Source organism: Callospermophilus lateralis, unplaced genomic scaffold, assembly GCF_048772815.1.
Source record: "Callospermophilus lateralis isolate mCalLat2 unplaced genomic scaffold, mCalLat2.hap1 Scaffold_65, whole genome shotgun sequence".
Classification (NCBI taxonomy): Eukaryota; Metazoa; Chordata; class Mammalia; order Rodentia; family Sciuridae; genus Callospermophilus; species Callospermophilus lateralis.
The window spans coordinates 2604553-2629205 of record NW_027514826.1 but is presented as its reverse complement, the minus strand read 5'-3'; positions in this window follow the sequence as shown (position 1 = coordinate 2629205).

The following is a 24653-nucleotide window of genomic DNA, read 5'->3' as shown; positions in this document are numbered from 1 at the left end:
TCATGTCCTATCATCCAAGGACCCTAGAATCTTGCAAAATAACTGCCAGCATTCCAGCAGGCCTTTGTCACCCTGCTTAGCAGGTCTCTTCCTTGTTCTGATTTTTAATTTTTCCTGTTCTTGTGTAGCATCACATAACTCCGTGGTTGCTCCATGTGTTTGCTCCTAAATTACACCTTCACTACAGATTGAATACCATAGTTCAAAAACTCATGAATGCCAAATCCAAACTTATTTACCACTAATTATTTTTAAAATATAGATGAAAGTTGAAAAATTCTCACCATTCACATCCCACCTGCTTTGGGCACCTAGGATCTAATGTCCAATTAAAAAAGACTGTGGTTAAGAGACCTAAAGGTGATACCACCCTTCAGATTTTTATAGTATCTGCCATACTACTAGCTATATTACCTGGGCAAATAATTTCCAGAGATACTTTCTCTGACTCTCTTTTTCCTCATGAGTTCACTTGAAATTCTCATCTTTTGGATGATGGCTCTTTGTCATAATTCCCAGGTCAGTTTCGGGCTGTGAGGGGTGTTATTTTTTCTTTTTCTTTTCTTCTTCTCTTCTTTTCTTTCTTTCTTTCTTTCTTTCTTTCTTTCTTTCTTTCTTTCTTTCTTTCTTTCTTTCTTTCTTTAACTAGGAATTTAACTCAAGGTCATGCTTAACCTTGAAGCCACATCCCCAGCTTTTTTTATTTGTTTGTTTGTTTGTTTTTTAACATGGACCCTCTAGGGTTGCTTACAACTTTACTAAGTTGATGAGTCTGGTTTCAAATATGTGATTCTCCTGCCTCATTCACCCAAGCTGCTAGAATTACAGGCTTGAACCACCACACACACTGAAAAAGTGTTTTTTTGTTGTTGTTGTTGTTGTGTTTTTTTTATTGAGACCCTCTCCCATAATTGTATTTTTATGCTTTATAAGCATACAAAACCCACAAATTTCTTACAATAGTCAATTTCAACTCCATCAGTCCAGAAGCAATCACTATTTTTGTATTTTCCCAACTGCTGATAGTCTGTGCTAGAATTTTATATAAAACACAGAGTTTATGTATTTTTATTTAAATAAACTTTAGTTATCTTGTTTTATTATTAATTCATAGTACATCTAACAGTAAGGCATTGAAGGACTCTACTAAATGCTATTCAATATATAGGTAAATTGGCCAGAGTGTATTTAAATTTCTATTTGTAGACTCCAAACTACAAATATTAGGTATTAAGAATAAAATGTTACTAAATGCTACTTTTGTGATGTATGTCTTCACTTCTTTTGGGTAAAACTTAAGAGTGGATATTTTGGGACTCACATTTGGTGTCTATGTTCAATTTCAGAAACAAAAATGGAAAATAAAGGTTTATTTTTCAAAATGTCGGGTCCATTATATATACTTAGTAATATCACAGAGGATTTCCAGTTGCTCTGCAATCTTGCTTACATGAGGGCCTATTAGCCTTTTGTATTTTAACCAGTCTAATAAATATTTAACAATATGTCATTTAGATTTTAATTTGCATTCATCTGAAGACTGGTTTCTTTTTTGTTCTTAATGATATTTTGTACATTTTCTTTTATGAACCATTTTCTAATCTTTTGTGCACCTCTAGGAAATGGGTTATGCCTCTTTATCATTGAATTTTAAAATGTTTTTATATATCATTTACCAGAACTTTGCAAAATATTTGTTTTGTAACATATTGTCTGTATGTGAGTCAAACAAAGTATGACTGTGAGATATATATTTCCACTTCTGCCGCAGTCTGGCTGGGTACAAATCACGAGTCTCCACACAGCTTGTAGATTCAAACAGCAATTCTTTATTCCCAAACTCACACCAGCCGTCTACAAACACGTTCTGGGGGAATCCACGTTCTCTGCCCAAAATCCACTCTCTGCCCAAATCCACTCTCTGCCCAAATCCACTCTCTGCCCAAATCCACTACTCCCTCGGCTTCTGTCTCCCAATCTCCCAAAATATACTGTCTGACCCTAAGAACTCAAGAGGAACTCAGCAGCAGGATACGCCCTATTCTAAAGGGGGAACACCTTAATCTCCTATTATGCTAAATGGCCCTATTCTAAAGGGGGAACACCCTACTCTCCTATTGTGCTAAACCACCCTATTCTAAAGGGGAACACGGATCTGCCCTGGTCCTTGAGCAAGGTCACCTTTCAGAAGTCCTTCCACTAGACAGCATGGGAGTAGCTGGGAAGGATATTGTCATACCTACTTGGCTGATGGCTCCCAGCATCTCCCCCCTTCTGATTAATTAAACAACAAGTAATGTGGCTTAAGGACTGTGCCTGGTAGGTTGTCCAGTTCAACATATGGCTCTTACCCGTCATTGGAAAACTGACCTTTAGGCGTCAGCCTCCTGTCTTAGGTTGATACCACTGCAACTGGATCATACCCGTCACTGACTACCGCTCCAGCATACAGCCATACTTGTGGATAGGTCTATGCACCAGTGGGGGATTGAGGTTCTTTGCCTCACCTCTGTTGGCCCCCAAATTTGGCCTTGGTGCCGGTGGGGGAGTGAGGTTAATGTGGCTTAAGGACCGTGCCTGGTAGGTTGTCCAATTCAACATATGGTTCTTACCCGTCATCGGAAAACTGACCTTTAGGCAACTGACCTTTAGGCATCAGCCTCCTGTCTTAGGTTGATACCACTGCAATTGGATCATACCCGTCACTGACTACTGGTCCAGCATATAGCCATTGGCCCCCAAATTTAGACCATCACTAGCAGAAGGGAGGAGGATACAGAAATGCCACGACACTAAGGCAATTGACAGTTCCTTGGAAAAATTGCATCATTGGTGACACCATCAGCAAAGATATGCCAGCATTACCACAGCTCCCAGCACACTTCAAAATTCAATTTGTGTGTTACTTTTTTGATAAATTTATTGTTTTACCATACAAAATTTTACTTATTTTAGGAAAACAAAAGCAATTACATGAACAAGCAGCTGTAGTCTTAGAGAGGTCTGCCTTAAACATATCACAAGTGCTTCATGCCAACCTCTGTTGGAACATCTAATCGAATCTTGAAACTGACCCTTTAAAGAAATCAAATTTAACATAGTTTCCCTATCAAACAAAAGTAAATGAAAGCCTTAATATTAAAATTAGATAGAAAATATACAATAAATGTTGGTAACATGAACTGTGCTAAAGAACTTTTAAAGAGAAAATGAAACCAATTTTATATTTACTATTGTATAGGAAATTATTTTTCAATTATTAACCTTTTCACCTGGTGTGGTCACCATTGGTATGAATATTTCAATGACATAATATAAAAAATATTTAAAAGGCCTGGGATTTTAAACCAATCTTTTGACTCTGAACGGTATTAATCATGAACCCAGCCTAATTCCAGTATAAGATTGGGAGACAACTTGTCAAAAAGCTATAAAAAGTTTATGTTTATTTTCTGTAAGAAAACTAAAATTTCTCTTTGGTATGACAATATTTTGGTGTTTTAAACTTGTTTGGAATTTCTACCTGTGATTTGAATTCACCTATGCCTGGCTATCCCTGACCAGATAACAACCGTCTCTAAAACCTTACTGGTGACTCATAAATCCTGGCCCTGACTGATCAAATAACAACTCTCTCTAAATCTCAGTGGCAGCTCCTATATTCTAATGTCTGGAGTTGAATTTATTACCTACTTTGAAATGTTGAGACATGTAGATCCTTAACCTGCTATCTGCCTTTGTTTTATGCTTGTCAAAATCTTATTAGCTGTATAGTACCCAAGACACCCACCTTCTTTGTAACATTTTGTGCTGTAAAAACTTCTTCCTGAAGATCAGGGGGTGATCTCTAGCATGGAGTTTTGTTAGAGACAGTTCTGGCCAGCTTTTATGTACACAATACAATCTTGATTTAATTTGATTTCAAATTGGAGTTGATGGTCTTTTCTTTGTGTTTTGTTTCAACACTAACGTTTTTTAACTTCACTGTAAATAAAACCAAAGAACAAAACAAAACTCCTGTAAATGAACCAGGTTCCTAATAATAGCCATTCTTTACTGAAAGCACTGTATTTATTATAGAAATGATATAAGCTTAAAAATTAAAAAATAGCTAAAATATCAACAAAGTTTAGAAGTTAGAAATTTATTCTTTCAGAATATAGGTGGTAAAATAGGTAGATGGAACATGTGCTGGGAGAAATCAAAAGTCTTTGCAGAGGAGGCAGCAGAGATTTGAGTCTTTCTCAGTTCTATATTTTACACAGAAGAGAAAATGTGAAGCATATCAAGTAATGTGCAAAAAAATCACAAAATATTTATTATAAAAAATCATATCAACAGAAATGGTTCAAAATAAGCAGTTTTTTGTCAGAAATAAACATTTGGACACGAATGGAAGTTTTGGTACTATTTTTAAGTAGTTTTACTCACAGAGAATAATCTTTATACCATTTCTCCATTTTACTGGTTGGAAATAATTACAATTTATAATCTGGCAAAAAAAGGTACTGAGCGAAGAAAAATATTAATTGCTCATGTTTAAATCACCTACATTATTTGATCTTTCCCTTTTTAAACCAAAAATATACATAAAACATCTCTTAATAAATATCTCTATCTCTCTATATTAGCAGCAACAAAGTCATAAGATATACTATGATTACTTGTCTCTTCATGTAATTATAGACTATGAATTTGCTGCTTAGCATGTAGGTATAATTTTTTATGGTGTTCTCTAGTTTTTTATATCTCTATGCCAAGTTTTATACGAAGCTCTTAGTATGTGCCTTAATTACTCTGTGTAGCAATGTAGGATCTATGTCTTATTTGTGATGTTTTGCTTCTGCTTTCTATCTTGATCATTAGAAACATACCTTTATATTCACATGGAATATTTTTGGAATTCTGTTATGTTAGTTTTTCTAAAAAAAATTCAATGAAAGTGAAAAAGAATGCAGGAAAGATAAATAATTAATTTCAAACAATTCCTTTTTAAAATATTGTTTTTTCAAATTACCAAAAATTCTGAAAAGTTAAAAAAGTTAAAAGCTTTAGAAATAATCTAAGCAATTTTTTCTTTTGCTCAGGACAGTAGACTATATCTCCAACTCATTCCTCTCTAGAATTGTACTGTGTGCAAATATGAAATAAAATGTGCTGAGGTGCCCCACATGGCTTATAAGCTTTAAAATCTTCACAGGGGCTCAAATGTGCCATTTTTCTACTTTACGAATTACAAAATCTGAAAATTGTATACTTCACAAACATTTACAAAATTGTAATTCATAATGACCTAAAAAATAAAAAAATATATAAATTAAAGAACTTACCCACTGAACATTAATCATAGGGACTTATAATATTGAAACCATTATATTAAATGTCTTCTTATCATTGTTACAATTTTCCTTGTTTATATCATCAATATATTAATCAAAATTTTTACCCACTTAATAACAAATATCTTAGTTTTGTATTTTAATTTTTTAAGAAAAAATTAGTAGTAATTCATATTAATAATTAAATGTTCATACTTGTTAAAGTATGAAATATATACTTTAAAAGCTATGGTTATATGAAGTGAAAAATCCAGCCTAAATTCCTCTTAAGATTGGGAGCCATCTCATCATAAATGCATGAAAAGTTAATTTCTGCTTCATTATAAATTACTGTGATTTCTAAACTTGCTTGAAATGCCTGCCAGTGCCTTGAACTCGCCCATGTCTGGTTTTCCCTGATGAGATAACAACCCTCCCTGAAACTTTAGTGATGACTCATAAATTCTGGCTTTCCCTGACCAAATGACAACCCTCTCTGAAACCTTAGTAGTGCCTCATAAATTCTGATGTTGTGATCTAAACTTACTCCCTAAGTGATGAACAATTTTAAACCATTAACCTTGTATCAGTCTTTGTATTATGCTTGTCAAAATCACGGTTGTTTTCCCTGATAACAACCCTCCCTGAAACTTGAGTGATGACTCACCAAGGGCTCTTTTGTCTCAGATTCAATATACATGATCTGAAGCCCCTTCCAATCAAGAGCATTTTGTGGGAACTGTCTAATCCTGTGTGTCATCAGGGAGGAGGAGGGTGGGATTACACTGTTACTTCTTTTCTCCAAAGTTCTCCAATTTTGCCAGTTGGCTGGCTTTTCCTGACCAATAACAACCCTCTCTGAAACCTAGTGGTGTCTCATAAATTCTGATGTTGTGATCTAAAATTACTTCCTAAGTGCTGAACCATTTAGACCATTAACCTACTGTCTGCCTTTGTATTGTTTGTCAAAATCCTGTAATCCATTTAAGTTCTCAAGACACCCCCCTTTTGCAACTTTTTGTGGTATAAAACTGCAGTCCTAAAGAAAGAGTTGGAGTGCTGTCTTCTATTCCCATGGGTTTCAGGAGGGACTGTTATCCTCAAATTTGGGACCCCCAAAAGACCATCAGAGACCAAGATCGATGTGAGCAGCAAAGATGTATTTATTGATGTTATGCTCAAATTCGGGACCCCCAAAAGACCACCAGAGAGCAAAGAGGTGTTTATTGTGAGCTAGCTCGGTCCTTCACACGCACACAGAGCAACTGGTGACACTGAGAGGCCCCAAACCCAGGGTTTGCAGCACTTTTTTACATTCTTTGGAGAAGGCAGGGACCCCCACATACATCATAGCATCTCTTAGTAAATCATCACACACCTCGGGAAAATCAAATAACAAATCTAAAACATGATTAGCACATTCACTGGAAGGAACAAGTTGGGTAAGGGTGATTGGTCAGTACAAAAGGGGTATTCATTTGAACTGATTGGCTTAAGCCAAGAGGGGTGTTCCTGCTGAACTACATGGTTTCTCAACACCATAAACTACTGAAAGGGTCATCTGGTATCTTAGGTATTTCCCTATCTCATGCTGATTGGTGGCTGCTAGGGTGTTTTTATGGATCCTCACCTAGCCTGACTGAGTCAGGGACACCTGGCACAGCAAATCTCTGCTGTTATTTGTAGATAAACCGTTTAGCAGGGTGGGAATGTACCTAGGAGTGCTCCATGGGTCTTTCCAAGGACAAAGGTCATGTCCCTTCCTTTGACAGGGTGTGCTCTGAGATAGAGGCTGGTTTTTCATTGTGAGCTAGCTCAGTCCTCCACACACACATCAACTGGTGACACTGAGAGGCCCTGAGCACAGGGTTTGCAGTAGTTTTATACACTCTCTGGGGAAGCCATGGACCCCACATACATCATAGCATCTCTTAACAAATCATCACACACCACGGGAAAATCATGAGTCTAAAACATGATTAGCACATTCACTGGCGGGAACAAGTTGGGTAAGGGTGATTGGTTAGTACAAAAGGGGTATTCATTTGAACTCATTGTTTAGGCAATGAGGGATGTACCTGCTGGACTATGTGGTCTTCTAACATGTTTTCAACAACCTTAAACTACTGGGAAAGTCATCTGGCATTCCAGATACTTTCCCTATCTCATGCTGATTGGTGGTTGCTAGGGGGTTGCTATTGGTCCCCACCCAGCCTGACTGAGTCAGGGACACCTGGCTCAGCAGATCTCTCCTGTTATTTGTAGATAAACAACTCAGCAGGGTGGGTATATGCCTAGGAGTGCTCTGTGTGTCTTTCCAAGGACAAGGGTCATGCCCCCTTCCTTGGGCAGGCTTTCCTCTGAGATAGAGGCTGGTTTCTCACCTTGTATCTTATGTTTTTTATGTATTTTTTTTAGCTAGAGCTGGAAACAATACTTTTATTTCACTTATTTATTTTTATTTGTGATGCTGAGGGTCTTGCACATGCGAGGTGAGTGCTCTACCCCTGAGCCAAAACCCCAGCATCTTATGTGTTGTTTTTTTTTTTCTGGCATTTTTACTTTAGGGGGTTTCTTTGCAGTTCAAAATTCAATCTGTCACCTAAAAAGAACAGAGATCAAATAAATTTAAATATAATTTGATAGTGATTTTCACTATTTTATATTAATTCCTGAATAATATACAAACATATATAATTCACAAACTGAAATAACTTTATATGTAAGTTTAAATTAAAATGACCTGTTGGTTGAGCTAGGATCTCACTTCTGGGAAAAAAAAAAAAAAAACTTGCCTTAAAGTAACAGCAGCCTGAGGTATATTTTCCAGTTTCTGGGGTATATTTTCCAGTTTCTGCTTTGCAGAAACTGAGGATCCCAACCAGGCCCAACTCCAGAGAACCAGGAAATGGTGAGTGTGCATTGGCCTAGTGAGGGAGGCAGGGGGAGAAATACTATTTATTGGAACCACAAGACTGGCTGTGGTGAAAACAGGAGCTAGCAGATTGGTACACTGGGCAGTCTCTGCAGTATAAAACTGCATTATGTTCTCAGTCCTACTGGCCAACTGGGTGGGGAACATATAAGTAGAAGAGACTCTTTGCTGCCTTTCTTATGCTCAGTGTCTGCCTAAAATACTATGTGGCAGGTGTGTTCCTGGAGCCCAGTGTCTTACCAGATGCTGGGAGATTGACCGGTGAAATGATTATCAAAATCAAATCTCCACAGGCCATTTTCTTGAAGGAAAGGAGCTGTTGTTTTGGGGCATCTAATTTCCTCTTGAGCCAGCTAATTTTTATTTTGACTTTCTTTTATTTTGACTTTTATTATTATTATTATTATTATTATTATTATTATTATTATTATTATCATCATCATCAAAGGACAGAAATGCGATAGGAATGCGGGAAAGCTGAAGGAAAAACTTAGTTATAAAAAAGAAAAGATCTTGCCCTTTCATGGATTCCTCCTCTTGGGTCCCCTTCTTCCTCTGGAGAGAAGTCTTTTCTACTATCCTTTAATAAAGCTTCAACGTTCCACTCTAAACTTGCCTTGGCATGCTTCTCTGATATTATACTTCAGCATTGCGGAGACAAGGACTTGTCACTGGTAAAAAACCCTAATAGTAGATTTAAATTTATTTTGAGAAAGGTCATAGCTAAATTGCTGAGATTATTTTTATTATGATTGATTTATCTAGACTTTGCTATCACAATAAAGCATACAGCTTTTACATACAAATGTATTCATATGGGGATTTTATTTATATTGTGATACTTTGATGATTATTGTAATATTATGATTTATCAAAATATATGAATAGTAGGCCATGATAAGTATTTATTTTTTTGGTCTTCTAATTGAAAATGTTTTTGGCTAAAGTTACATATAATTTTGTAGATAAATTTTAAAATTTATAATTCGGTTTCTTATTTCATTTAAAGTAAATCTTTTTGATTTTTTTTTATTATTGCATTATTGCTGTATTTAAGAGTCAGGATTATTTTGGCATAACCATAAAACATGGAATATAATTGCTACCTGTCAGTATCCAGTAGTTCCCCTTTCCCTATTCTACTTTCTTCTATTGTATATTTTTTTATAGTTTTTTTTTAAATTTTGCATTATAGAATACACATAAAAGTAGACTTCACTGTGATATATTTATGTTTGTACATAGCAATTTTGGTGAGATTTATTGGGGATTAATTTGGGGGGAAATTATCACCTTTATAATGATGTTTTATCATCTATACATGGGATGTATATATAATTCAGTCTTTTATGTGCTTCTCATAATTTTTATTTTCTTATAAGTTCTTCATATTTTGTTTCTAAAAATTTACATAGGTAAAATACCACTTTCATAAGTCACCTATGTAAAATTTATACATAGTGTTTTATGTTTTGTTTTTTTTTAACCTGGATAGCTTATGAAGTGTGACTGGCCTAGTGACCATTTTTCCTACAAATTATTATTTATCTCTTCCAAGATGTGTATTGTATTGAGCCATGCCCTTGGACTTCAAGTATTTGGATGAGTACCATTGCGTAGTTATATGTTATCATGGTCACATATGCTCTAAGTTCACTAAGTCTCTATGATGGGGAGTATCATGTATATTCAATAGCAAAATATTTTCCACAAATAGATACTAATTTAAACTCCTTTTGAGTTAAATATTATTCATTTGTTTTAAACGTTCATCAATATTATTAATTTTTCCCAAAATGGGTTTTTATTTTAAATTTCTTTAATTTCTAAAAATTTTGAATTTTTAAATCTAATAAAAATAACTCATGTATAAATTTGCAGTTATATTTCTGGCCTTTATATCTTTTATGATTTCTGACTTAAAAGATGAGAAAATGGCTCCAAAAATGAAGCTAGAGTTTGATTTCAACAAAAAGAAAAAGGTTTAAATTATTTTTTTAAATTGCCTTTTTTTATCCTCATCATTTATTATAGGTTTTTTGTGTGGTTGTAAGTGTAGGTTATTTAAAGTGAATTCTAGGGCTTATCTTTGAAAGTTACTACAGGTAAATAAATAAGAAATATCTCAACACTATGGCTGCAGAAAAATGAGTAAATTTCCTCAAAATCATATGGTAATTAAATTGCTAAACGACATATTTACTAAACATTCACTCCTTAAAGAATTTTTTTCTTAAATATTTTTTGGCAGAGAATCATGAATTCTATTATCTGGATTTTGGTGTTTAATATTAAATCATATAGAATAAAATTTGGCCAATCCTAGAAATATTCATACATAATTTGTTGTTTACTTAATGACATGCTGTGGAGATAGCAACTAATGAGCATATTTATTTTTAGAAATAGTTACTTTTTTGCATTTCAGTTTCTAATAAGTGTTTTAGATTTATTTCCTTACTGAGTCACTCTGGGCTACTGATTTTTTTTTTATTTTGTAATCTCCAGGCATTTGCCCTTCTAAGAAATCTGTCTTGGGAGCTCTGTTTCTGACGAGTTTCTTAACATGAAAAAAAAAGTGTTTGTGTTGCCCCTGAAATGTATTCTCAATGCACTCTGTTCAAAATGGAGAGAAAATAATATTTCCCCAGGCTTACATCCCTGTGTCAGGAGCTAACAATACATTGATGGTCTTTGAAGAAATTTCATACAGTTCTGTCTCTGGGTAGTTTGATATGGGCTGCTGAGTTGCCATTTACTATACAAATACCCAATTTTTTTTTTTATCTGTACTGTGGGAATAATTTTAGAGGACACAAATGAATAATGCTCTTCATGGAGGCTATGAATACCTGTATGTTCTGTAGTGCACAGCTGACAAAGCCCCTGGAAGACACTGTGCAGATACTAATTGGTTAATAATTATCTGCTGCTCACATTAAATTTATTTCAAAAGCTTGTAATAACCTTTTCACTTTAGGCATCCATGTCATCCACATTCCTGAGTATAAAAGTATGAATCTTTCTTTTCTGTATTCCAGGTTCCATTTCTCTTGTGCTTCAAAGTGGTGCAAATAATTATGATTTTTCTTTTATCTTTCTTTTACACCATGTTTCTAATAAAAATGTTTTCTGCTCCAAGTCTTTATTTCCCATGCCCACCTATGTTTAGAAAATGACACAGAAAATTGTATTTGATAATTTATAAAGGAGAGCTGAGAATACCTCTAGTTCATGTTTTCCTTCCTTAGAAACTGAACCAGAACTATGCTTGGTCCTAAAAAGGGAGCAGCATAACCTATCAGATATATATATAAAAATTGTTGATTGATTGTATATTCTCTTCTAAGAATTGTCTGTTCAGATCCTTGGTCCATTTGTTGACTGGGTTGTTGTTGTTCTTGTTATTATTATTATTATTATTATTATTATTATTATTATTATTATTATTTGCTTAGCTTTTTGAGTTCTTTATGTACCCTAGAGATTAGTACATTTTCTGATGTGTGAGGAGTAAAAAATTCCTCCTAGGATGTAGGCTCTCTCTTAACCTCACAGATTGTTTTTTTTTTTTTTTTTTTTTTGCTGAGAATAAACTTTTAGTTTGATTTCATCCCATTTATTGATTATTTGTTTTAATTCCTGTGCTATAGGTGTCTTGTAAAGGAAATTGGGGCCTACATGATGAAGATTAGAGCCTGCATTTTATTCTATTAGATGTAGAGTCTCTGGTTTAATTCCTAGGTTCTTGATACACTTTGTGTTGAGTTTTGTGCATGGTGAGAGATAGGGCTTGTTGAAGAGGCTATATTTTCTCCAGTGCATGTTTTTGGCACCTTTGTCTAATATATGATCTTGTAATTTTGTAGGTTAGTCTCTCTGTCCTCTATTCTGTACCATTCATCTTCCAGTCTGTTTTTTTTTTCTTTTCTTTTTTTTTTTTTGCCAATGCCATGCTGTTTTTCTTACCATTGCTCTATAATCTAGTTTAAGGTCTGGTATAGTGATGCCACCTGCTTCACTCTTCCTGCTAAGGATTGCTTTAGGTATTCTTGGTCTCTTATTTTTCCAGATAAATTTCATGGTTGCTTTTTCTATTTCTATGAGGAATGCCATTGGGATTTTGAACAGAATTGCAGTAAATCAGTATAGTGCTTTTGATAGCATAGTCATTTTGATAATATTAATTCTGCCTATTCATGAGCAAGGTAGATCTTTCCACCTTCTAAGGTCTTTTCTGATTTTTTTCTTTAGGGTTCTGTAGTTCTTCTTGTATAGATCTTTCACCTCTTTCATTAGGTTGATTCCCAAGTATCTTATTTTTTTTTTTGAAGTTATTGTAAATGGAGTAGTTTTCTTCACCATCATATGTACCCTATCTTTTGTATTTAAATTTTTAAGCTTTGTACTTTTTATATATTTCAGTATTATTTATTAATAACTTATATTCAACAATTAATGTGTCAATATATTGTTATGTTTTATAAGAAAAGGGATAAAATAGCATTTTATTATCACACTGTTTTCCCAATATCCTATCATCTTTCTTTGGAATGAATGCCATTTTTCCTCTTCCCTGCACTGTAATTTTCATTATGTATCACTGCCTAAATAACAAGAGGCTTATTAAGAGTTTTATTTTTCTTGTTGTTTTCTGTAGTTCCACCATTTTTTTTATTATGACGTTTATCCTGATTGATTTAACTTTATAGCATCAATCATGTGGCATCATGATATTTTAATCAGCAGTAGACTTTATGAACAACAGTGAATATAGCAAATATCTTAGCCATGAACTTGTCTATACCATCTATATTCTTGTCCTTATACTCAGAGAAATGAAAAATTGCAGAATATTCTTAGGATAAAATTTTCATCAGAGTGTAATTCCATCAAGTGAGAAATCATTATATATGCATATATTATCAATTATATACTATATAATTAAAACAATTATTATTTGTTGAATTTTCAAATTTGCTACTGCTTTTTTAATTGTATCTGCTTTTTTTTTTTTATTTGTACTGTAAATTGAACCCAGGGGTGCTTATCCATGAAGCCACATCCTCAATCCTTTCTATATTTTATTTTATCAGTCTTGCTGAGTTGCTAAATGCCTCACTCAGTTGCTCAATACAATATATATAAGGAAATATTATATATAATATTGTCTTCAAATTTATGATCCTTTTTCCTCATCCTCCTCAGTCAGTGGAACTACAGTTGTCCATCACTAGACCTTTCTCATTTGCTTTTTAGAAGCACCAACATTGATATTAATAACTCTCTCTGTGTTATGTTCATCTTTAATAGCTTCTAATTTTGTTCTTTTGCTTAAGATTTTCTTTTTTTTTTTGGGTATCTTTTTTTTATTGGTTGTTCAAAACATTAAAAAGCCCATGATATATCATCTTTCATACATTTGACTCAATTGGGTTATGAACTCCCATTTTTACCCAAAATACATATTGCAGAATCACATCGGTTACACACTCACCTTTTTACATAATGGCATATTCTTTAATTTTAGTTTATAAAATTTACTTATTATTGGGATCTAGAATTTGGTAATAAATTCTTAGTCATTTTATGGATTACTAACTATTTTCTGTATGTTTTATTTTCAACCTCAGGTTTAGTTGAATTTTAATTTTTGCAGCTGTATAGAGGTCTAAGTGAAACATAATAACCTGTATGGATATTTTTAAAAGAAATGGAAAGACAATTTAACCTAGGTTTTTTTACTGTACTGTATATACCTGAAGGACATAAAATCAGAATATTACATTGACTAAGCCACATTAATGTTTATAGCAGCACAATTTACAATAGCTAAGACACAAAACCAAACATTCAATGAGGAATGGATCCATTCAATGATGACAAGATAAAAAATTGTTGTATATTTACACAATAAACTATTTATCAGCCATAAAGAAGAATAACTTTAAGACATTTGCCAGTAAATGGATGGATCTGGAGATGTTATGCTTAGTAAAACAAACCATTTATTTAAAACTGAATGTTGAAATTTTTTGATGATATGTGAAATCTTAAGTTCATAAAGTGGGGAAGGGTAAGAAAAAAGAACAGTAGATTGCACAGTGCTAATAATAAATAAATAAATAAAAGGGAATATATATATATATATATATATATATATATATATATATATATATATATATATATTAAAGATATATATATAAATCCTACCATCATAGTCACCAACAAGAACAGGATTCTAATTAGGATAAGATATATCCCATGCTTGCATAATACCATAAAAATTGATTCTACTATCAGGTAGAACTAAAAAGAACCAATAAAATATAAAGAAACAAATTATATTTTTTGAAAAGCTATATGTATATTCTATTATGAACATCATACAATATATGCATCAATCAAATTATATATATATATATATATATATATATATATATATATATATATATATATATAAATATATGCATATTTTATTTTGTATGTAAACAATTGTTAAAATAATTAAACAGAAAATGCAAACAGGATTGTTCTTGCTATTTTTTATATTAATAACATACATAAACACCACAAAATGTTTGAACTTAAATTCAATATTAAATATTTCCATTAAGTGGTCTGTCTACTTTGTTACATTTCAAAATTTCTCTTATACCATTGGTATTGGGATTACTAGAAATCTCACTACATATTCAAAAAGCCAGCTCTATCAAAGAAATAACAAATAAGATTTTACACTTTAGTAAATCTCTGATTAGTGGTTGTACAATTAAAATTTGAGGATTCCCTTTTTAAATTACAATAATTTTCTCATCTGAGCAAAATATACGTAATTTAGATCATGATATAAAAAATTACAAAATATATATTTTTGTGGTAATGCCTGAGTTTTATATTGTGTTTCAAGAATGTGGAATATATATACTTTTTTGAACTTAGATCACTTTTTCTGCAGAAGTAGATAATAGTATTATTTTGTTCCAAAACTCCACCTACATGATAGTATACTAACTCTCATTTTAACTTCAATTACCTTACAGACTGTGCAAATGTTCATGTGGTCAATGTGTTATTCATTACAGATACTGTTTTCATTCAGGGATATTGCCATTGATTTTACTGAAGAGGAGTGTGAATGCCTTCAGTCTGCTCAGAAAAACTTATATAAAGATATGATGTTAGAGAACTATAGAAACTTTGCCATCCTTGGTAAGTTTAATTTCCTTTTAAAATTTATAATTAGTAGTTATTATTTAATGTACTTCTGTTGTATCTTCTGGGAACTTCTCTGTAAGAATGAGTTTCAGATTTTTGTTTCAAAGGAAAAGGGCATTTTTAGTAAAGATAATTTACTCTTTAATATATATTATGTTACTCATTAATCTCTCTCTTTCTTGGTATGTTATACATTCTCCACTTTAGATAAGTAGTTCCTAGCATACTTTAGTGATGTAAACTCTTGTAGCCTACACAGAGCAGGGGACACAGCGAGACATTCAAATGCAGAAAAACAATCTAAAAAATGTTGGTAGAGTAGTTATTTAGCAGAAAAAAAAAACATTTCAGAAGCTTAGGTTTATTTCTTTGATTTTAATCATTGAACATATACTGCCCAACAATTATCACATTTTCACATTCTTTGTGATCCTCCAATTTTTTCTTTAGTGATGTCCCAGTTTATTCAGGTTAACTATAAAAACTTACGTTTTATTGTGAGGGCTAGCATGATGTGTTACAAATCATCTTGTGAGGAAACCTGTAAAGAAGCAAACAGAAGAGAGAGACTCAATCTCAGTGAAAAGGAAAAAAAAAAAAACTGGCCACTCCTCTTCATGGCTGTACATAATATACCCCAAAATTACATAGCTTCTGTTGCCATGACTACATTCTTACATAGTATTATTTTAACCCCAAGTGCTAGCTAATCAAGATAATGTACAGTTAATACAAACACAGAGTCTCTTCTCCCAAAGGGCATTACCACAGAAACTAGATAGTGCACCTGTAGAGTTGTCTTAATAGCTTCAGAGAGAATCTGCTGGGAATTACACTTGTGGGACTCAGGGTGGCATTTTCCATCACCTCCACACTTTCTATTTCCAAGGTCAGAATACCTAAACCCCCCCACACTTTTTTTAAGGCCTTTTGAATAAATAATATTATTTATCTCCTTAATGCTGGTGGGGGCAAAAATAGGGCAGCCATAGACCTCAGGAAGTGCCAACATCAGTAAAAATCCACCTATGAATATTTTTTGACGCAGATAAAATTGAGTAAACTTTAAGTTACCAATCCAACAAGTCAATCATCAATCATCTTGTTGTACCTAATTAATTATATCTTTTAGGTAATCTAACTCTTTTTTTAAATTGGTTGTTCAAAACATTACAAAGCTCATGACATATCATCTTTCATACATTTGATTCAAGTGGGTTAAGAACTCCCATTATTACCCCAAATACAAGTTGCAGAATCACATCGGTTACACATCCACATTTTTACATATTACCATATTAATGACTGTTGTATTCTGGTACCTTTCCTAACCCCTACTATCCCCCTCCCCTTCCCTCTCATCTTCCCTCTCTACCCCATCTGCTGTTGCTTAATTCTCTCCCTTGTTTTTTCCCCTTTCCCCTCACAAACTCTTATATGTAATTTTGTGTAACAATGAGGGTCTCCTTCCATTTCTATACAGTATCCCTTCTCTCTCCCTTTCTCTCCCCCCACTCGTTTCTGTTTAATGTTAGTCTTTTACTCATGCTCTTCTTCTCTGTTCTGTTCTTAGTTGCTCTCTTTATATCAAAGAAGACATTTGGCATTTGTTTTTTTAAGGACTGGCTAGCTTCACTTAGCATAATCTGCTCCAAAGCCATCCATTTCCCTGTAAAATCCATGATTTTTTCATTTTTTAGTGCTGTGTACTACTCCATTGTGTATAAATGCCACATTTTTTTATTCATTCATCTATTGAAGGGCATCTAGGTTTATAACAGAGTCTAGCTATTGTGAATTGTGTGGCTATGATCATTGATGTGGCAGTATCCCTATAGTATGCTCTTTTAAGGTCCTCAGGAAATAGACCAAGAAGGGTGATAGCTGGGTCAAATGGTGGTTCCATTCCCAGCTTTCCCAGGAATCTCCATACTGCTTTCCATATTGGCCGCACCAATTTGCAGTCCCACCAGCAATGTACAAGTGTACCCTTTTCCCCACATCCTCGCCAGCACTTATTGTTGTTTGACTTCATAATGGTTGCCAAATCCACAAAATTACAACTTTCTTACATTTGATAAAGGTGCTAAAAGCCTGCAATGGAGAAAGGATAGCATCTTCAACAAATGGTGCTGGGAAAACTGGAAATCCATATGCAACAAAATGAAGCTGAACCCCTTTCTCTCGCCATGCACAAAAGTTAATTCAAAATGGATCAAAGAGCTTGACATCAAATAAGAGACTCTGCACCTGATAGAAGAAAAAGTTGGCTCTGATCTACATATTGTGGGGTCAGGCTCCAAATTCCTTAATAGGACGCCCATAGCCCAAGAGTTAAATACAAGAATAAACAAATGGGACTTACTTAAACTAAAAAGTTTTTTTTCTCAGCAAGAGAAACAATAAGAGAGGTAAATAGGAAACCTACATCCTGGGAACAAATTTTTACTCCTCACACTTCAGATAGAGCCCTAATAACCAGAATATACAAAGAACTCAAAAAATTAGACAATAAGATAACAAATAACCCAATCAACAAATGGGCCAAGGACCTGAACATACATTTCTCAGAGGAGGACATACAATCAATCAATAAGTACATGAAAAAATGCTCACCATCTCTAGCAGTCAGAGAAATGCAAATCAAAACCACCCTAAGATACCATCTCACTCCAGTAATCTAACTCTTTTAAAATAAAATTACTATTATCACTTAAATTGAAGGAACACATGTTATTAAACTTCTGATATTCATTATGATATAACAATACCAGACAATCAATTGCAATCATGAATTTTAAGTATTGCTTGACAATGTTGTTTTTGTTCTTCATTAAGCATATTAACAGCCATGGAGGCATGACTAATACTTTTTATGATAGCATAGGTGAGTTTCATTGTAGTTTTGTAAGCCCAGAGCTAGTCAGGGAAACCCACTAAGGAAAACATCAGAGCATCAAATTCTGCCTTAGAGAGAAGGTTCACTGAATTATCACATTTTTTATAAAGAGGAATAGACCTTTTATGAATAAATTGTGCAGGATTGTGACATATTAAATTAAAATGTAGATGATAAGGACACAATTATTCTGCTAACACAACAGTGAATACCATGAGATTTTTTTTTCAGGTATATAATCCAAGTGAGTCAAGATATTGTAATGGGTTGTAGAAGTCCAGGATCTGACAGTACTGAATTTCCCACAAGTGGTGTACAAAAAAAGAGCAACATTGTTATTAAGACCAAAGCATTAACAGAGTTTTGTGTGAGTTTAGCAACCAAAGCAGTAACTAAGTTATCCATAGTACATTCTAATCTATTTGAGCAAACACCTTTTGAGCTCAGGTTATTAATGGTTTTATATCCCCCCAAGTATCTGGAATTATACTATCTTGGGTTCCTCTTTTAATGTTTCTCCTCTTTTGAGAAGAATGATTATTCTCTTGTTTGGAGGGACTCTTCTTTTCCAGGGTTAATGAATTTTATGAATCAGCTTGTCAAGTCCCTGATGTACATTTATAAGTGCTATATTTCATGCATCAAGCTAGAGTCAAAAAGAACATGTTAGCATAAGTTTAACAGTCTATGCTTTTCCCCATGTGATCAAAAGCATAGTATCTTGCCATGCTGATAAGATGGAATATTATATTATATTATATTATATTATATATAATGCCTGTTTGAGAATAAAATGTCTATTCAATGCAGATGGCCAATTTTGAGTATTAACTTTATGTTGCATATTGAGCACATCAAGTTTAATAAAACATTATTTAATGTACATTAATATGAGAGAGGCTAGATCTTTGTTTCTTTGTTTATGTTTAAAAAGGTAAGGATCAGGATATAATTTACTCACTCAACAAAAGCTTGTCCAAAATGATTATGAGAAATTTCATAATTTAAAACTATATCTCATTGATTAAAAATTGTGCAAAAGGATGAGATGTAAAGGCAGAGGCATTATCCATCTTTAAACAAATAGGCCCTCTAGGAGCAGATCATACTTGGTTTCTTTTCATGTTCTCTGCTGGTACTGACTTGGAAGTTTTTTTTTTTAGATTCAATTCTGTTAGTAAACTTTTTAATTGTGTTTTGTAATAATGCATTAATAATCATAAATATTTTGAAGTGAATAACTCATTGTCCTTCTGCTTTTTAAGCTATTTTACATATTTCTTATTTTTTCTATTTTGATTAATGATTTAATTTCTAGATCATTGCTTTTTATTGTGACATGCTTGGATTTTTTACAAATATATACATATAATATATATCTATATCTATCTATCTATCTATCTATCTATCTATCTATCTATCTATCTATCTATCTATATTATATTACCCCAAGTGTAATATATGTGTTTGTGTATGTATATATATCTCACTTATCTTTGTATATCCTATAGGTTTTTAATTTAAACAATGTTTCACAAGTTGCTTAGACTTGTCTTAAACTTGGTCCTTCTTGATAAGCCTCTCCCATATTGGTAGAATTTAGCTTTGCACACTAGGAATGCCCCTCTCATTTTTTTTTCTTAAAGAATTGTTCACATACACAATATGTGCTTATTTATATTTATATTTATATTTATATTTATATTTTTCATCTCAATTTCACTCTTCAAACATTTTTTAAATTGTTATTTTGTGTTCTTTAAGTAATTTATAACTGTCAGTATCCTGATGTTTAATTCTTAATGTTTTTTTTTTCTTTTTTTGTCACTTGGATTAAGCCATGCTTCTCTTTGTTTGTGTTTGCTGTTCTATTTTTTATTTGTTCATTAAAGGAGCCAACAGTTGATTATGTAGTCCATTTTGGGGAAAAATGTATAAAATATTTTAAATAAATAAAAATAGGCAAGAACAGTGCTTCATCCTTGTAATATTTGCTAATTGGGAAGCCATGCAAAAGTACTTCATGTTTAGGGAAGTCAAAGATATTTAGAAACAGCATGACTCAAACAATTCTAAAAAGACTTGTGTTGTTATTAATTGATGTAGAATTTTTACAGCTAATCTCAAGCACCACACATGAAAAATTAAAAGTTGGATTACCTAAAGATTCAGAAATGCCAGTACTAAATATGATTCTATAAACAATTGAATCTGAAAACTGAAGAGATACCTCTGCTTTTTTTTTTTTATTTCAACATAGTTCTCAGTTTTAAAGCTAGGGACTCAATATATGTGCCTATCAATGGTCAAATGTTTAAAAATATTGTACTTATATACTATTATTAATTAGTTATAAAATATTTTGTCTCTTAAAGTGTTATAAGAAATATATGCAGGACTTTGCATTAAGTGAAATGTGGCAGGCAGAGATTAAGTTGCAGGAGCATTTGATTCACATGTGACAGTCAGACATTTAGTGAGTAAAATTCTGCTCAACGGGTACTGTGTTTTGTGTAGGGTTTATATTATATAGTCAAAGTCTCCATATTTTTATTTTATTGAGCATTAGAGGGTCAAGATTTTTGTTTTACTACATAGTGAGTGTATTATGTTCTTTTTTTTAAAGAGAGTGAGAGAGGAGAGAGAGAGAGAGAGAGAGAGAGAGAGAGAGAGAGAGAGAGAGAGAATTCTTAATATTTATTTTTTTAGTTATCGGCGGATACAACATCTTTGTTTGTATGTGGTGCTGAGGATCGAACCCGGGCCGCACGCATGCCAGGTGAGCGCACTACCGCTTGAGCCACATCCCCAGCCCTGTATTATGTTCTTCATAAATATTAGTAGAAGGAATACAATACTTGTAAGAAAAAAAACTGATAATTATATGAAATAATGATTGTGTTAATTCATTCTATTTACTCATTTTACCTTGTATGTACAGTATGAAATACCATGATATATTTAGTAAATAAAAAAAGTGGTATTTGTCAATGAAAGAAATCATCATATCACACCAATTTAAAAATATAAAAATCAATTTATTATACTTGATTGTCATGTGTTGACTTTATCCAAGTATTATGGCTATAGGCTATGCAAGGTTTTTATAGTCTTTTAAAATGTTTTTATGGAAAATTTTATAGACATATGTGTATATTTCTTAGTAAACATTTTGTTCATATTTCTTTTTAAGAGTCCATAGCCTCTTTACCCTTGTTGAATATTTGTGATATTATCACTCAAAATCTACTAGATATTTTTCTCTCACTTTGTCATGGTAGACAAAAACCAGTTTTTGGATGCCCTTTGAAAAAGCCACAAATATTTGTAGATGTTTTAAATTTCTTTTATTTTACTGACAGTGAAGGTAGCTGATAGATATTTCCTAAATACACAATGATATCTTATGGAGGACAAAAGGCTGTTGATGATAAAAGTGATACACTTTCCTTCTCTTTATTAAATTACTCTTCTTAATGATTTACTCCTCTTTGATACTGTGATCCCTACAAAATTTGAGTAATATTCTCAAGGTAATTTTGTCTATACATTTTCATTCAACTGATATATTTTTGGACTTATGATGTCTTTGGACTTACTAATCTGCTACACTTTTTATGTGCTTATTTTAACTTAATTTCATGTTATGTATGCAAAATATATTCTCTCATAGAAGCACCTATCCCCAGATGACAACCTGTTTTTCCCCAACCAGACTGCAAATGGAACTGACTTCTATAATGGAACTCACATCCCCCACATTGCCCCCCATGTCTTCAAGCCATTTAATGTTTGACACCCCTTTTCAGCTCTGAAGCAGCCAGAACGAGCCATCACCCATTATTCTTACAGCAATAAAGAGTTCCTAAAATTAGGGGGAATGAAGCCAGAAATGGATAGACAGTTTAGATAGGTAAATCGAGTCAGGTTGCATGGATATAGGAGGCCCATTTTTAGTGAGTCTGGGAAGTTGAAGACGATCTCCTGAGATTACTGTTTACCAAGATGAAGAGCTTGGCCAAATAGGCCTTCGACTTAGGGAACCATGATTGTTTCCCAAGTTTCCAGACAAAGGGGGAAATGAAAAACCAGCCTCTATCTCAGAGCAAAGCCTGTCCAAGGAAGGGACATGATCTTTGTCCTTGGAAAGACCCACAGAGCACTCCTAGGCACATTCCCACCCTTCTAAGTTGTTTATATACAAATAACAGGAGACATCTGCTGGGCCAGGTGTCCCTGACTCAGTCAGGCTAGGTGGGGATCCATAGCAACCTCCTAGCAGCCACCAATCAGCATGAGACAGGAAAATACCTGGGATGACAGATGACCCTCCCAGTAGTTTATGGTGGTTGATAACATGTTGGGAAACCATGTAATTCAGAATGACCACCCCCTCTTGTCTTAAACCAATCAGTTCAAATGAATATCCCTTTTGTAATAACCAATCATCCCTACCCAACTTGATCCCGCCAGTAAAAGTGCTAATCATGTTTTAGAGTTGTTGTTTGATTTTCCCATGTTGTGTGATGATATGCTAAGAGATGCTATGATGTATGTGGGGGTCCCTGCCTTCTCCAAAGAATGTATAAAACTGCTGAAAACCCTGGGCTCGGGGCCTCTCAGCATCACCAGTTGCTATGTGTGCGTGCGGAGGACCGAGCTAGCTCACAATAAATACCTCTTTGCTGTCTACATCTATCTTGGTCTCTGGTGGTGTTTTGGGGGTCCCAAATTCGAGCATAATAAGATCATTAGCCATGATGAGATTCCTCTGTGCCCTGTCAAGTGGCTTTACAAGGATCCTAGTGAAAGGTTCTTGTGAACATGGCTAGGGAAAAAACAGTTTCTCCCCATGTGAGGCAAGCTGGTGTGCAGCTCAGTGGTAGAGTGACCCTGAGTTCAATCCCCAGTGTTGCAAAACAAAACCCTCTCCTCAAACCCCAAATAAACATGAGATCAGGCAGACAATGAAGACAATGCCTAGCATTTAGGAAGTGGTAGGTGCCCCATGTTGGCTGGCCCACTCACACTGGTCGCTGGTCAATATAAAGATTTGGGGAAGGAGGTAGCTTTTTCTCTCTGACTTTGAGACTGCCAGGACAGCCATACCTGCTGGCAGCCATACTGTCATTCTTAATTAGGTCTAGTTGGAGAGGGTAGAAGGTACCTAAGACATTTGACTTGAAACTCTGTCTCTGCAAGATTGAGACTCTCACCCACCACCATCCCTTGAACGGCCTTCTGCCCCAGTAGAAAGCCCACCATTCAGAGTTGGAAATCTGGACTGGGGTGCAGCTCAGAGATAGAGCACTTGCTTATAAAGGGATGGAGGTGGGAGAGTGAGCCACAAACCTGCCTGACATTTCGAGTGTCTTTTGTTCCTGATGACACCTCTGAGCATCATCCACTTCTCAACTCTCAGATGTCTTGAAGGGGGCCAACAGAACCCCAGCACCCCTGAGGATCAGATGGAGCCGCAGATCAGCAGGGCCTGCAGCCTTCTCTCCTGGAGGCTCAGCATATCCTCCTGGTCTCTTCACTCTTGCCAAGAGCTTTGACCTCCTTCCTACCAAGGGGCCACTTCCTTCTGACAACCACTATTCCAAGAAAAGCAGTGCATAAAAGGAAGGCAGAGCCAAGCACAGATCTGTAATCTCAGAGGCTGAGGATGGATGGCGAGGCACTAAGCACCTCAGTGAGATTGGGTCTCTAAATGAAATGCAAAATAGGGCTGGGGATGTGTCTCAGTGGTCCAGTGCCCCTAAGTTCAATGCTTGGTACACCCTCTCAAAATTTTTCCACTAGGGGCTGTGGGTGTAGCTCAATGGTAAAGCACTTGCCTAGCACATGTGAAGCACTGGGTTTCAATCCTCAGCACCAGATAAAATTAAATAAATTAAATAAAGGTATTGTGTCTATCTACATTTAATTTTTTTTTAATTTTTTTTTTTTTACTTGAACAAAAGGTTTTGGGGATTGATGGAGATTTGAGAAAAGGGTATCTGCCCCTATCCCATTGACACCTGATACAATTGTCAGTGGTTCTAAGATACCATCTTTATCTCCATCTCTAGCTTAACCTCCACATCTATCTAGCGGTTTATGTATCCATCCATCTAAATCAATACATCAATGCTATGCTTCAGGCAAAGTGTAGAAGCTGGAATTAACAAGCTGGAGAGGGGAAATTTTCCAATTTTGGAGGGAGATTCATTTGGATTTCAATTCTGTCTTTATCCTTTAAGGGCTGTGTGACTTTGGATTAGGGACATAATCAGCCTTT